The 17,025-nt window shown below is 37.1% G+C and overlaps 1 pseudogene; it reads left to right on the forward strand.

The window, feature by feature from the left end:
* The first annotated feature begins 2,450 nt into the window (after positions 1-2,450).
* Positions 2,451-5,824, forward strand: LOC118574767 (annotated as a pseudogene).
* The last annotated feature ends 11,201 nt before the right edge of the window (positions 5,825-17,025 follow it).

Raw genomic sequence — 17,025 nt, forward strand, 5'->3', positions numbered from 1 at the left:
CAGCACTTGGGAGGCAGAGGCAGGCAAATCTTTGTGAGTTCAAGGCCAGCCTGGTCTACATAGCAAGATGCAGGAAAGGAACAAAGCTACACAGAGAAACCCTGTCTCAAAAAACAAAAAAAGAAAAAAAAAGAAAAGAAAATTTTGGTATAGTGACTGGTACATTGGAACTTAACAGTAAGTAACCAGTCTCAGCTGTGGTAGCTCATATAAGAATGTAATAATTATATATACGTATATATACATATACATATAATCACTTACAAATACACTGTCAGAGGAATATGTGATTTGACAATCCTAGTTTTCACCACTTCAAATAATTAATAATTAATCACAATAGCCAGATCTCAAAAAGAAAAAAAATTCTAAATCTAAGGCTAAATTTCTCTGCAATCATAATCTACTTACCCTAGAATACTTAATTTCATGTTTTTCATCTCCCATATTCAGAAAGTTTGTCTGACAGTAGTGTATCTATTTAAATGATTATGAGGCCTTACAACATTGGTAGTATATGACATTATTTTGTGGGTTATATAAGCAAATTATAATAATTTTATTGCACTTTATTTAAATAAATTAATTTGGGAAGTGCAAGTGCCATGGCACAAACACAGTGATCAGAGAAGAGTTTGTGTAAGTTGTTTTTCTCCTACCATCTTGTGGACTCCTGGAATGAAACTCAGGTCTTCAGACTTGGTGGTAAGTGCCTTTATGAGATAAATAATTTAAAATATGGGGAAGGAAATAGGAAAGGCGGTAAAAAGTGTCCAGTAAATTTACATGGACTTGGAAATCCTGTTTTTGTGCATACCCATATTATAGTTCAGCTTATAAAAACAAAAATATTGAAATGAGTAGTTTTTCTAAAACAAAATAGTCATAAATTCTAAACAAATTTTATAGAAAAATGGCTATTGACTGTATATCCACATCATTTGATTCTCATTAAGTCACATATTAATTCCCTTTCTTGTTATGAGTTATTAATTCTTTGTGAATGTCACATAGGCAGGCAATATATTTTGATCATAATCCACTAACTCCTCTCAGACCTACCTCCACTCCTTACCCACTTGCCATCTTCTTGTCCTTTTTTATTTTGTTTTATTCTTTATAACCCACTGAGAGCACTTTATGCTGCCTAAATACTTGTGGGTGTGAGACTACCAACTGGAACACAGCTGAGCAACAGGTGCCATATTCTTTGTGGAAAAAAAACAAAAAAAAACAAAAAAACAAAACAAAACAAAACAAAAAAAACACCTAACTATTCATTCTCTATCAGCCATCAAATCTCAATAGGTCCTCAGTTGGAAGAGGAGTCTCCTGTCCATGCTAGGGTGTTTTGGGATAATGCTCTTGTAATCTGGATTACTAAGACACTGATTGGCCAGCAGCCAGACAGGAAGTATAGGTGGGGCAAGCAGACTAGGAGAATGCTGGGAAGAGGAAGGTTGGAAAGAGGAGTCACCAGCCAGACTCACAGGAAGCAAGATGACAATGTAGAACTGAGAAAAGGTACCAAGTCACATGGCTAAACATAGATCAGAATTATGCATTAATTTAAATGTAAGAGGTAGTCAGGAATAAGCCCAAGCTAATGTCTGAGCAGTTATAAATAATATTAAGCCTCTGAATTATTATTTTCTAAGCAGCTGCAGAACCATGGGGCCAGGCAGGATTGGAGAAAACTTATGGCTACATACTGGCTTGATCTTGTGTCAGTCTTAAGCAAACAACCAGGGACTGTCAGTTTATGAGTGCAGAGGCCTGGCCATGTCATACCTAGCAGACACTGTTGTATAGCAGTACTCCCAGCCTCTGTCCACTATAATCTTTAAATCCATTCTTCCACAGTTGTCTATACAGTTTAGTGGAATGCATGTGAAATAAATGTTCCATTTATAGGTAAGCACGCCACAGCTACCTATTCTCCACACTTGAGTTAGCTGTGAGTTTATACATTAACCAATGTCCAATGCACAAAGAATCTTCTCTAATGATGTCTGTCTGAGAACATTAATTAATGAGTAATGGTAGAAGAATTTAGAGGACAGTTCAATATTGTATCCATTTAGCAACATAATAGTTGCAAGTTTGCCCTTGGGACTGATAATCATGGGTACTTGGCAAGATATACAGTACCAGATGTGTGTTTCCTCCTATAGATGCAGTCAGAAAGTAATCCATTAATTCTAAAATGTTCATGTCTTATTGCACCAATGGCCATAACTTGCCAGGTTGATCATTAACATATCTCATAGCATTGACTGCTGGATAAGACTATCGATGCCTTTTCTTCCCCAGCAGCCTGCAAAACATCATCTCATACTTTGAAAGCTATCAGGGAAGAATCTTTTCATTGATAATCAACTTGAGTTCTTTATGTTCCTGTGACTGAACTATGTGACATGTTCCTAAAAGGGTCTTACTAACAAGTCATTATGGATGATGAAGAACAATGGTAATATCTTATACTGTTTAAGGGGGTCTTTAAGATACCCCTATAAAAGAACTTTAGGGGAGGCATCTCAAACCTGATACCAGGATATTTTTTGATAACCTAATATTACTAGAAGGAATATTATCTTCAATGTACAGTGTAAAGTAATTAAACTCATATATGTGTGCACATTTATGTTTATGTGTATGTGTGTTGATGTACATGTGCATGTGTGTGTATGTATGAGTGGGTGAATGTGTGTGTGTGTGTGTGTGTGTGTGTGTGTGTGTGTGTGTGTGTGTGTATGAAGGTTTGAAGGTTACAGAAGCAAAATTTCTTGGGTGGCACTGAATGCATAATCATATGACACATTCAAAGAAGAGTTCAATATGTGTATTAATTTATGTTGTTGTTGCTATAAATTATTGCCATATACCTGTGGCACAAATAATAAAATTTTATTATCATATGAAATAAATCCAAAACCAGGTGCCAGGAGAACCAGTGTCTGATGAGTTATTTATCATCCTTCAATGCCCTCACACAGTGGAAAGCTAAAGGAAATAATTATTCCCATGAATCTTGTTATAAGGATACTAATCCTTGTATGAAGGTTTGATGTTGTGAATGTTGCATCTCTCTTAAACCCTTATATTAGAACCTAAGCCACAAGATACTCTTTTGAAAATGTAGGGCATAGAGATAGGGTGATGTCATGAGAGCTTTGTCCTCATAATTTCACAAAGAGTTGCCTTATTTTTTTTTACCATGTAAAGATATAGAAAGAAGATTGGTATCTACTACAAGATTAGTTTTCACTAGAGATTTAACCTCACTATAAAAAATAATATTTGACTGTTTTAAAATATCCATATTTATATTATTGTTTTAAATCAGCTTAAATGGAATAAAACGGAGCTCTATCTGTGTTTTCATAGAAAGGTTTTACAAGGTACATGAAAATCACTACAAACATATCATAAAAACAAAGTTTCATGAAAATAAAGCTGCTTGTAGACATATTTCATAGAGAATAGTGAATTAGGGCTCAGTAAGCAAAAAAATCACAATACTAGAATTGCATTGGACAAGAAAATATAACCCCTAAATATGGCCATGCCTTAATCTTCAGAAACTGTGAATATGTCTACTTGCACAGTAAAGTGACTTTGAAGATATGATTAGTGTTATGTGCCTTTGGATAGGGACATTATCCTGGATTAGCCATGTGGGGGCCAGTCTAATAATATGAATGCTGAGTTTAAGAGCAAAAGATCTTTTATAGCTGTGATCCAAAAAGAAGATGAGATAACAGGAAGAAGGTTCAAAGAGAACATTCAATGCTGCTAGCTATGAAGATGAAGGAAGTAGGCCAAAAGTTGAGGAGTGTAGGAGGCCTATAAATACTGAAAAATACAAGAAAGTGGGTTTCTTTCCCTAGCATACAGAAAAGAATTAAGCTTTATCCCAGGACCACATTGGATTTCAGATCCCTTGAAGTGAGATAATGTGTGGTTTAAACTGATACATTTGTGAATTTTTTTTTCAGCAGCAGCAAAACAACAAAGTAAAAACAAGTGCAGGAAAATCAGAAAACTAGGACAAGACTAGCCAAAGTATGTGAGAATTTCCTTTTCCCAAAATCCATCAACAATTATGGCAAAATTTGGTTTCTTGTTATTTGCTTGTGCTTATAAATATACACATAGAAAAAGAGATCTTACAATTGAACTCATGGAATAAAAAGAACAGTGAGAGTGCATACAAAGGAATTGCTTCAGAAAAATAGATTAGAAAATTCTAACAGGAAAACATACAACTGCAGCCAAAGATAAGCAACAACTCTAAGGGAGAAGAAGAATCTGTTTTTGTAGCATTCAGAAATGTTAATTCTTGAAACATGAAGTTTTATGAAAACATTATGAGGCATGCACTGAAAATGAAAGGAAAACAAAAGATTGGAAGAAACCATCACCAGTCAGGCTGATGTTGAGCTTGGTACACAAGATTTTATGTAAGTAATCTTATGCTGAAAAGCTAAAGGAAACCATGGACTAAGAGATAAAGCAAACCAGGGTAATGATCTATGGAAAAATCAGATTGACATAATAAATTTGAGAACATCAATAATGTAATATATTAGAAATAAATTCAATCAGGATAGAAAAAGATTGAAAAATATGGTCTATATGAAAAGTTTCAGAAAACAAAAACATTGAAAGATGTGTGTTCACTGATTAGAGAATGTAATTAAAATGTCCATAATGTGCACAATATAAAAGCTTAATGCAATCTCAACCAACATTGAAATGCCTTTCAGAAAAGTCAGATAGAATCCACAAAATTGAGCCAAAGCATGCTCGACCAAAAAGAATAAAGCTATCTAAATCTAAAATACAACGTGATATAAGCACCATGGCACTTACAAAAAATGACACAAAAAAACAATGGAATATAACACAGAACAAATGACTACATCAAAACATTTGGGTTTAATTGAATTTAACATATGTGAACACACTTCAAAGACAAACTTTTCAGTAAATAGTGTTGACTGTATCTATATGTAGAAGAATGAAGTAAGACCGTTATAGTATACCAGATACAGAAATAAATGCAGAATATATCAAAAATTAAACATAAGATCTGAAATGATAAAACTATTAGAAGCAGCAGCCAGCCAAGGCTGTTCTTAGGGACACCAGATTCACTTGGTGTGGGCAAATTCTGGAGCCAGCCTGTGCCTTGAAGGTGCAGCAACCTAAAGCTCTACAGCCTCAGTGCCATCTATAAAAAAGGAGCCCAAAGTGCTACTGCTTAAAGCCATATATGACATATTTTCCTCTAGCTTCTTCCAGAAGTTGAGTGTTCAGGAATTCAAATTAACTTTCCAAATTAACTGATTGTGGAGATCTCAGAAAAAGATAGCAAACATTTTGTTAAAGAAGAAAAGTATCTACACCATTTCTCCATCTGGAGTGATTGTCTTGCAAGTATGGCCATTGCTGACAGTGAATAGCCTTCCAGAGTGGCTTTTACTTTGCTGGAGAAGGCACTAGAGGAATTCTCCAAGAAAGTTTTAGAATTGAAGTGCCAATAGGATCTCCTGCTACTTACAATCCAATACACAACCCTTGATGGTCACCTTGGTAATTATCAGAACCCCAAGGAAGCTAATACCACAAGTAAAGCACAGGTTTAGACAAAAACCATTCTTCATAACACATTGGAGTCCTTGTTAGAGTGAGATGAGTGTTGTGATAACTTTGTATCCCAAAATTGGAAGTACTGGGAATACAGTCAAGAGCTTTCCTTAAAATTGCTGAGAAACAAAACTCAGGTATAGTGGGTAGGCATTCCTGCTTTGACCTATAAGTACTATCCCCTTTGAGGCTTCATTAACTGTCATGCCTACAAGGTGGAGCTGGCTGAGAGAGGACACCTGGAGACCCGAGATCCAGGTGTGTGGCTCTCTTGGTTCCTGGATCCTGGACGCTGGAGGTAGACCAAGCAGAGTTCTCCAGAGAACACCGCTGGACTGCACTACACCTTTCCCAGACCCTTTAACCTATTCCTTCACTTGTAAGTTACCCCACAAAATAAACCCCCCTTTTACCTACATGGAGTGGCCTTAATATTTAAACCAATACTCATGTTGTGGATCATGTGACACAACCCACAGAGACATCTGCTAGATTGTCATGGCACATCAGAACTGCAGGACCTGCAGAGGAAGCAATGCCATAGAAGGGAATCTGTAGTCAGGTTGACCAGATATTTTTATTTTGAAGTTCTCAAAAGGAATTGAGGGATGGCTTAAGGGTGGGAGCATTCAAGTTCCTATGTTGGGTTGTGACTTTGGGGGAGGAATTTGAGGTACTTAGAGAAATTATGTTGTGAAAATGAAACCATAAACTCTAAGTGGCTCCTATAGGTGCAGAAGAGCATATTGTCAGCTAATATTGGAAGGCTCTGTGGGAGGGAAATCATGTTCCTGAGCTTTGATATGACTTAGGGCTTCATTTGTGCATTAACACCATTAACTCTCCAATATACGGGTTAGGAGGACAGATCTCAAGCAATAGGGCTAGGGTATGCAGAGCTTGAATACTCCAGAATTCCACTCCCTTGCACTTCAGGGCTTGTATGGAGCTCATTATGGTGGCTAGTCAAGCCCATTAAAGACAGTGGTCACTGGGTCTCACAGATATTAAACCATTTAGATTTCCTGTCTGCTAGGATTGACATCTGTCAAAGACAGGACCCATCCTAAGTACCTTCATCCAGTACCACAAAGATGACTTGTGAGATTTGTTATGGAATATTATTTTAACTGAGCAAAGATGTGTTACATTTGTTTATGCTGTGGATTTTTTTAACTGTGTAAAAAGGTTTATTACATTTGTTTATGTTGCATTTGTTTAATGATGTAAGGATGTGTATTTTTAATTATATAAAGATGTGTTGCATTTGATTCTCCTTGCCTGCCTAAGGTACCTGATTGGTCTAATAAAGAGCTAAATGGACAATAGCTGGGAAGAGAAAGGAAAGGCGGGGCTGGCAGGAAGAGAGAATAAATAGGAGGAGAAATCTATGCTGAGGAGAGGAGAAGAGAAGGAGATGGGGATACCATCTAGCCGCCCAGCCATGCAGCCATCCAGCTAGCCAGCCACAAAGAAGTAGGAAAATAAGATATACAGAAAGAAGGAAAGAAAGGTTAAAAAGCCCCAAGGCAAAACACAGATAAAGAGAAACAGGATAATTTAAGTTAGAAAACCTGGCTAGAAACAGGCTTAAGTTGAGGCCAAGCATTTGTAATGAAGAATAAGAAGTCTCTGTGTCTTTATTTAGGAGCTGTTGGCCCCCATCCCCACCAAAGAGAAAATTCCAACTACATGGAGGTACTTAGAATGGGCTGAGATAGGCAAAATGTGTGGGTTGTGGTCTTATCAGCCAGCAGACTGTGTTTGGACTGGTGTTGTTCTGGTATTAGGGTGATCAGCTAGGAGCATCTGCCTTCAGGGGAAGAAGCAGACACAGATGCCCTCAGCTAGCCAGTGTAGAAGCACACTCACTTTGACTTATAGTTGAACGTTGAACAAGAAAATCAAGGAGATGGATACTGTCATTTCTTAACACTGGTTTTGTCTCTGTCTACAACACTGACTTGGCAAATGCCTGCTTCCTGCAGGTTGGGACAAATTTTTTATTATTATTATTATTATTATTATTATTATTATTATTAATACCAAGATAAGCTAGCATCCAGAAGATTCCAAATGCCTATCTGTGGTCTGACTAGTTATGACCTGCCAGAATCTTTCTTGTCAGACACAGCTTCATGGTGAAGGATGCTGAGGGGTTGGTCTGAGCTGCCATCCCTTGCCAGCAGATTACAGAATGGCCTCCATAGTGAACCCAGAATGTGCTGGGTCTTGCAATACCTCTTCATGTCCTGCTGTGAATAAAGTATATCTGTGAGATCCTGTCTCTCCAGAAGCAATAGCTTCTGGAGTTTTGAGCCAAAGTTATCTTACTCGGATGATCCGTTCCCTGAACCTACTTTGCTGCCGTCAGAGTGTCCACATGGTATGAGTGGGTTACCATGGCTTCCAAGGTCCCCACCTGTTTGATACACCTGCCAAGCGGACACTAATGACCAAAGAGTTCCAGTTTCCCAAAGGAGCAGCCTGTCAATGTCATTTTTCTGCTGTCACACAACTCTCAAGCCCAGGGCTCCTAGACAGCACAGGTTGATATAGTTTATTGCTGGCACCTAAGGTGGAATAAAGGTCCTTGGATGCTGATTGTTTCTCTTATTCCTCTGAAGGGTACCAGTGAAGAGTAGAGGGGGATCAAGGTGGAAGTTTATGAGAAAAGGGTGATGCTCCCCAGCACCTGACTGTCCTTCAAGATCTCACTGATACCCTAAGGGTCAGTAGAGGAGTTGTTATGCATTTCTTTGTTTCACTGTTATAGTCTGATGCTAAATCACTTGGCAAGAGTGTATTTTAATGGTGCCTAATTTCTCTATGTTCTGTTTGAATGTTTCTGTCTAGATAAAATTGTCTTTTGAAATTAAAAAAAAAAAAGACTATTAGAAGGAAACACTGCAAAACAAATCCCTGGAACTGGCCAAGGCAATGACTGTTGTCTTGCTGTGTAAGATCCTGAAACAACAAGCAGTAAAAAGAAAAACAGAGTACTAAAACAATTACAAAGCTTCTAATTTGTAGACAAAACAATCCACAAATAAAAGACAATTTAAAAAAATCTATGTAAGACTAAAGAGATGGCTCACTCTGTGGTTAGAGCATTGACTACTTTTCCAGAGGAGCTGGGTCAATTCAGAGTACCCACATGACTGCTCCCAACAATTTGCAACTCTAGTACTAGGGAATTCAACACCCTCTTCTGTTATCCAGGCTAATTGCACATATGTGTATAGACACACCTTCAAAATACTTATGCACATCATACATAAAATAAATTTTTAAAAAATCATTTATGAACTATACACCTGAATCATGGTTAATGCTATAAATATGAAATTTAATTCAGTAACTGAGGTTTAATCTTCATTTTTCAACATGATTAATCTGGAATCAACTAAAATCTAAGCATCTGGGCATTGCAATGAGAGATTTGCTTAATTGAATCACTTGATGTGGGAAGAACAACCCTAAATCTGTGTCACACCTAGTGGCAGTAACATAAAAGGATATGGAAAAAGGAAACTTTGGTTTTTGTCTGCCTCCTTATACTATTTCTGGCAAGTATATCTTTCCGGTTCCTGAGATATTCCTTCCCTGATGTTAGAACCTACTTCTTCAGGATTCCAAAATAGACAGAAGACTAGTAGCTCTCTAGGATTGCTCTGGGATTCTAGTACCAGACTGAGACTAATGAAACATCCAGTTTTATGGACTGAACAAGTATTGGATCCTTGGATTTTCTATCAGAAGAAATCCATTATTTGACTACTCAGAACACAAATACATACATACACACATATATAAAGGTGCACAACTTTAATCCCAGCACTTGGGAGGCAGAGCCAGGTGGATCTCTGTGAGTTTGAGGCCATCATGGTCTACAAGTTGAGTTCCAGGAAAGGCACAAAACTACACAAAGAAACCCTGTTTCAAAAAACTTAAAAAAAAAAAAAAGATGTACAATTTCCATGTATAGACATTTCTTAATTGAAAATATCCAAACAGAAGGTAAGTATATAAAGTATTTTTTAAATTAAGTTACTTTGTAATGGGGTGCCAATTACTCTCACATTCACCACAGAATGTCAAATAAAATGCCCAGTGATAAGAACGGATTACCCCTTTTTGAGTTTTTGGTCAATGAAATTCCATAATCCCCAAACAATATATGCCATTACTATTTGTGTTGGCTATTTTTTTGTCAAACTGACACAAACTTAGAAATATCTGGGAAGAAGGAATCTTGAAAAAGTGACAATGTATCATGAATCTTAACAGGTTTTATTAATGAGATCAAACCTGATGCCAGTTATTGGGATGAATGCTGGAAGATCAAAGAAGCAGAACAAGCCATAGCTACCTCACCTTACCCGTTCCTCAGCTGATTCTGTTTCCTCAGACTGGAAGCCTCTGAGGCTTCATTGAAATGCATTTCTGCTGAACTGTACTGCTCAAAGCCTAAAAGCTTAATGATCCAAATGCCAAATGTTTCTAGTTTCTGGTCCTCACACCTTATATATCTTTCTGCTTTCTGCCACCACTCCCTGGGATTAAAGGCTTGCTTTCTGGGATTAAAGGCATGTCTCATCATGCCTGACTGTTTCCAATGTGGCCTTCAAGTCACAGAGATCCAGAGGGATTTCTACCTCTGGAATGATAGGATTAAAGGACTGAGTGCCACCATTTTCTAGCCACTGTAACTAGTGGATGTTCTGTTTTTTGACCCCAGATAAATTTATTAGGGTACACAATATTTGGGGGAACACAGTACCACCATATTTCCCCTTTTTTGTATAAAATTAAAAAAACTTATAATTAATACAAGAGAAATTATCCAATTAGTATATACAATATATACAGTCAAGACATTAACAATGTCCAGTCCATTAACATTTGAGAGATTCAGACAAAATACTCTATTATATATATTAACAATGTCTAGTCCAGTAACATTTGATAAATTCAGACAAAAAATTTCATTACTTAGCCTATTTAAAACAAGTAGTTCCTTTTTAAAAGTAGATTTAATAATTGACCTTTTATCTTATAACCATATTCTCTTTTTTCCTTTCATAATAGATTCAATAATCTACCTTTTGTCATTTTTATATCTTCCCCTTTTTCTTTTTAGAGTAGATTCAGTTATCTGCCCATTTATCTTATTATTTCTTTATCTTTTTTCTCAGAGTAGACTCAATGATCTACCTCATATCTATATTCTTTTTACTTTTCCTTTTTCTTTTTTTTAAACAAAAACTCTGAATCTAATCTCCTTGTTCAGCTTTTTCCTGACCATTAACAATTAACAAATTGTAACCGACCATCATCAACAATGGCAATATCCAAAAATCATTAAACATCCAAAAAAAAAAGCACCCACCCCACCTCTGGGGAATGTGGCTGTCGTTTTCTTAAAATTACTTCCTGCTTTCTAGAGTTGAAGGCATCTTTCGGGGATCCTGAAAAGAAATTTTTTGGGTTTATTGTCAAGTCCTGTATCATTTGTCCAGTTGCTGCATAATGAGAAAGTGCAGGGCTTGTTTCTTGTTCAAGTAGTCTGTCAGGTTAGATCACCTCAGCTAGCAATTTGTAGTCCAGAGTTGGTCTTTCCATGGTATTAATCAGCTTAATGGCTTTATCATAATCCATGTGGAATCATCTTTGTGGGCTCCTGTCATCTTTATGAAGATTTCAAAGTCACTGTTAGGCATGGTCATGGTTCCCTACAGACTTTTTTCTTGTGCCTCCTGTGTGGTTTGGAGCAATCACAGTCTATAAATATCTCTTGCAACCATGAATGTTCTTCCCTAGAAGAGAAAATCTTCACAGCAATTTCTCCCCACTATTTGTCATGCCAAACTTTTCCAAATTGACCTTTGACAATGCATTCTTGTAACACGATGGTCCTGGCAATTCTTCTCTGAACAAGCAACAGTAAACTCTTTGTCCCAGGTAGCAGCATCACCACAGTCACCAACATAATGAGATGGAGCCAGCAATGTGGAGCAGGAGACAATGCCTCCATAGTCCCACCGCCACTGTTTGTAGCCAGGTCCAGCCTTGGCCACAGCTTCTTGTCAGCAAGCCTCCTAGGCTGGTCTCAAACTCGGATCCTCCTACCTCTGCCTCCTTCAGTAAATCCAACCAGTGTGGCACCACAACTGGCTAAGTGTAGCTTGGGTTTGAGCTGGGGCCCACAAGGCCACAGGCCAGAGGCATTTTCCTGAATTTGTACCACGAACATTGGGTGTCAGATGTAGCATGAATTTTAACAGGTCTTATTAATGGAATCAAACCTTAGGCCAGTTATTGGGGTGAATGCTGGAAGATCAGAGAAGTGGAACAAGCCACAGCTACCTCACCTCGCCAGTTCCTCAGCTCATCCTGTTTCCCCAGACTGGAAGCCTCTGAGGCCTCATTTGAATGGATCTCAGCTGAACTGTACTGCTCAAAGCCTAAAAGCTTAATGATCCAAATGCCAAATGTTTCTAGTTTCTGGTCTTCACACCTTATATATCTTTCTGCTTTCTGCCACCACTCCCTGGGATTAAAGGCTCACTTCTTGGGATTAAAGGCATGTCTCACAAGGCCTGGCTGTTTCTAATGTGGCCTTGAACTCACAGAGATCCAGAGAGATTTCTGCCTCTGGAATGCTAGGATTAGAGTTGTGCTTGCCACCATTTTCTATCCTCTGTATCTAGTGGCTGTTCTGTTCTTTGACTCCAGATAATTTTATTAGGGTGCACAATATTTGGGGGAACACAATACCACCACATTAATAAGACCTGTTAAGATTCATGCTACATGACTCCAAAATATTCATCTACCAGAAAGCCTACATAGCAATTTCTTGATTAATTATTGATGTGGAATGGTCAAGGCCACTGTGGGCCTTGCCAAACCTGGGCAGGTTGTCCTGAGTTGTATAAGAAAGCTCACTGAGCAGTGAGAAACAAGTTAGTAATCAGCCCTTGTCTATGGCATCTGCTTCAATTCCTGCTTCCAGAAGTTTCTTCTTTGAGTTTCCCAACCTTACTTTCCTCAGTGATGGAATGTTACATGGAAATGTAAGCAGAAATAAGCTCTTTCTTCCCCAAAATGCTTTTTGTTATGGTATTTTATTACAGAAAAAGAAACCCTAAGACATCACTACTCTCATTTAACTTCTAGAACATAATGGTGAGACTGTATTAATAAAGACATCACATACTTGAATCAAAACACATGGAAAACCAAGCAAGCACTCATATGGAAGCTTCATTTCTACTGGATAGCTTACACAGTTCCAAAATGTTCTATTCATGTTATTGGAAGAGAAAAGTTGTCAGCAATTTTAACCAGTAATGACCATCATGGAAAGATATGACACTGGTGTGAAAATGGCACAAATGTTATGGGAGTATAAATTACTTTATAATTAAATTTAAGGCATGATGCATGAAATGCAAACTGTGCCTGGAACCATAACTGAGCCTAAGAATCTGTGTCTAGACAGGTGAAAGATTCTTATGGAAGAACATACTACTCTTAAGTGGACTTTGCATTAACGCAACTCATTAACTTATTGTTATACCCATAGATCATAGATTAGTGCATACCTCAGACATCATAAGAGAAGCACTTTCTTGCAATAGATAGCAGAGAGATACACAGAGATACAAAACATGTCATTGAGCACAAAATAAGAGACTACAGACTTTTCATTCTTAAATGGTGTATATATACATACATATATGTGTGAGTGTGTGTGTATTTGCATGTATGTGGGGGGCTGTGTCTGGATGTGTGTTTAGTGGAATTATGTGACATAGGATGATAATTCTTTCCAAAGATTCCAAGAACTATCTAACAAAAATCAAAGACTAAGGAAAGGGAAAACTCCATTCCCATTTTTGATCAGGGTGGAGGGGTATCCAAGAAATTCCCAAAACAATTTAAGCCATTGGCATTGGCTTTGGCTGACTCCTAAGTGAAAAATACTACAAAATTCATACACGGGATTTAGAGGAATCAAGCTGGAAGTAACCTAGAAGCCTCTTTCCTAAGAACAATCTCAACGTAATTCCACAAGGTATTATGCAAGCTTCCAAGAGAGAATAAGAAATCAGAATTCCTACCCAGCTGTAAAGCCTATGAACAAAAAAATGGCCAGGAATTCAACCCTTCTCCAGTGATAAAATAGTAGCATTATTATCTTGGGGACAACAGAAGTATAACTGAACTTAAGGCCTAATCAACAAAAGGGAATGTATTCCTAGCACTGTAAATGTAGTCAACTACACATGGCTAGATAAAATTATAGACCTACAAACAAACTCACTATTGTCATTTTCCTAAATCACTGATTCTAATTGTATTCTAAATACTTATCTGTATTTCCATAGACAGCTATAGTTAGTCCTCAACCTTCATCCAAGATGCTTTGTTCTGCCAGAGTTAAAATCAGTTATAAAAATCCACAAATGATGGCTCAAGCCTGAGGCCATGTTGGTCTCTTTCGTCCTGATGCACCCAGGGCCTGTGTGGATGTTTATGGCCTGTGTTACCATTAAAGGACAAGTAGATGTCTGTGGTCTGAGCTGCCACTTAAGGTCACATTGATGTCCATGGGCTATGCTGCCACTGAGGGTCCTGTTGATATCTGTAGCCCATGTTACCACCAAAAGCCATGGGGATGTCTATGATCTGTGATGCCACCTGAAACTATCCAGAAATCTGTGATACCTACTGTTGCTGACTCTAAAGCACAAGCAAGCTTCTTTTGCAGTGGTATCGATGACTGCAGTCTCACATTTGACACTGAGAAATAAATAAGGCTCTGTGACAAACTCTCTCCCCCATTATTCCTCCAAAAAGAAACAATATAGATAGGAAGACACGAAGAGAACTCATAAAAATTGTTGTAGGACTGCTCAGGTGTACCTCTTCATAGATGATGACCCCTGGTGGGGTTCAGGGTGGGAAAGGGTTCAGTTTTCCTTGAGGGGCTGGCCACTATAAGTTTGACCATGTCCACGTGATAATATGGACAACACTAATTGCACTTAATATTTTTTCATTTTTTTCTTATTCTTCTTTTGTTTTATGGGAGGTCACAAGGGTAGAAGGTGGACCTGGGAGAAGTAGGAAGTGAATGTGCTTGGGGTACATTATGTGAAAATTACAAATAATCAGGAAAAACTTTACATTGAAAAAAGAAACAATCAATATGCAGAGAAAACTGACAATTGGGTGCCAAGCCCCATTTGGCACACCTATATCTCCTATATCTAAGGCTCAAGGAATGTCCAAAGAAGAAGAAATGGGAAAGTTCTAAAAGCCAGAGGACCAGGACATTTGTTGTAAAATAGTATCTCCTAGATAAGACAGGAATGCAGTATTCATGAAATCTCAACAATATATTTTCACAAATAAGACCTGCATAATGACCACACTAGTCTACCTGCCATTGTGAATGAAGGAAATATATAAGACCTTAGCTCTAGATGGAGAACTAGCTGATGACTGTTTAGGGAGGAGAAAACATTTTTCTCCAAAGACAAATCCTCTGATAGGGTTATCTAATCACATATGTTCAGCCCCACTAAATGGACTCAGTATGCATGTGTGTGTGTGTGTGTGTGTGTGTGTGTGTGTGTGTGTGTGTGTGTGTATTACATTATAGAAGTCATAAATTTGAGAGTAAATGGAGGGAACAAGAGGAATTGAAGGAAGGAGAGGAAGAAGTAGAAATGATGTAAATACAATTTAGTTACAGATGAAGTTCAAAACATTCAAATTAAAAAATTTGCAGTCCAAAAATATGGTATAGAAGGCCAACGTGCTTGCTTACCAAACCTAATGACCTGGGTTCAATGCCTAGTATCCAGATGGTGGCAGGAAAGAATTAGCTCCTGCAAGTTACCTCTGATATATGCAAGTGCACCAGTGCATATGTATGCACACACACACACACACACACACACACACACACACACACACCCCTCACACACAAAATGGGTATAAGTGAAAGTTAAGTTAAGAAAGAATAGTTCTGTATGACTAACCAATAGGTAAATGGATATCAAAATCACAATAAGGTATCAGCTTCTACTTGTTATAATGGCTATTTGTTAAAAAGAATCAAGCTGGTATTGTTGAATATTTAAAAATATAGTTTGTGAAAATGTAATTAGTATAACCTTTATGGAAAATATTATAATGCTCACTTGAAATTTTAAGATCTTATGTAGGGTACTATAGCATGTTAGAAAATCATTTCTATTATTTCCAAAATATCTTTTTGTGATGTTTTTCTAACACACTTAAGTAAAACTCCTCTATTAACTAATACTTCTCTTCAAGATAGGACTCTTTCTTACATTATCTTACCAAATAACACTCTTAGCTTAAGCACACCATGCCAAGTGTGTGTGCTTACTTGTTAGGAAAGTAAAGTAGCATATATTTATCCTCTTAATATTAGATTTAAAAGAACATACATTTCCCCTTTCTTCACAATTCCAAATTGTAAATTCTTTGTATTTTGAAATGATTTTGTTATGAATAGAAACAATGAAAAATGGTTTATGAAAACAGAATATCACTCTCATCACTATTCAAGTTTTGTCTGTTTGCCTATTGATTTTCTTAGAGAATAGGGCAGATGATGTACGTCATGTTGAAGAAAGAACAAAGGTAATTTGAGAGTTAATGAACAACATTTTAATTACAGAGTGTAAGCTATAATGTGACATAGGTTTTCAGATACATGTTAATTGTAAAACATAATATGGGCAAAATAATTAAGCTGTATATAAGAGAATGTCTTATAAAATTTTCATGGTCATATAAACCAAAAAATATTATAATTGACATATGAAGATGAATGGCAATTGATTGGATAATATAAATACATTGTCTGGGATGAAATATAATACATAATCATATAAGACAGAATGGATTCAGAAACTGTACAGTGGAGAAAGTCTAGTCTAGCATGGACACTACTGATAATGATATCTCAAAATTCAGGCAATCCAGGTGAGTTAAGGACAACAAAGCTGAATCTTTGAATCAGGATGCCATCTAATTAATTGACTAAGGGAGACTATAGAGAAATAGTAGACTAGAGAGGTCAATGCAAAAGAACAATTAACTGACAGGACAAAATAATTGAGAGAAACCATTTGTTTCAGTCATGATTTATTCTATATCTGCAAATTAATAACGTTTCTACATGAGATCTAGCAAAGAGATCTAATCACATCTAAATTTAGGATAAAAACCTCCACTTTCCTTTCACTATTTGACTCATGCCCTGTGACATCAGCACTAGCACCTTCATGTATATCAACCCATCAATTGATTGATTTTTAAAAA

This window comes from Onychomys torridus, chromosome X (genome assembly GCF_903995425.1).
Source record: "Onychomys torridus chromosome X, mOncTor1.1, whole genome shotgun sequence".
Lineage (NCBI taxonomy): Eukaryota > Metazoa > Chordata > Mammalia > Rodentia > Cricetidae > Onychomys > Onychomys torridus.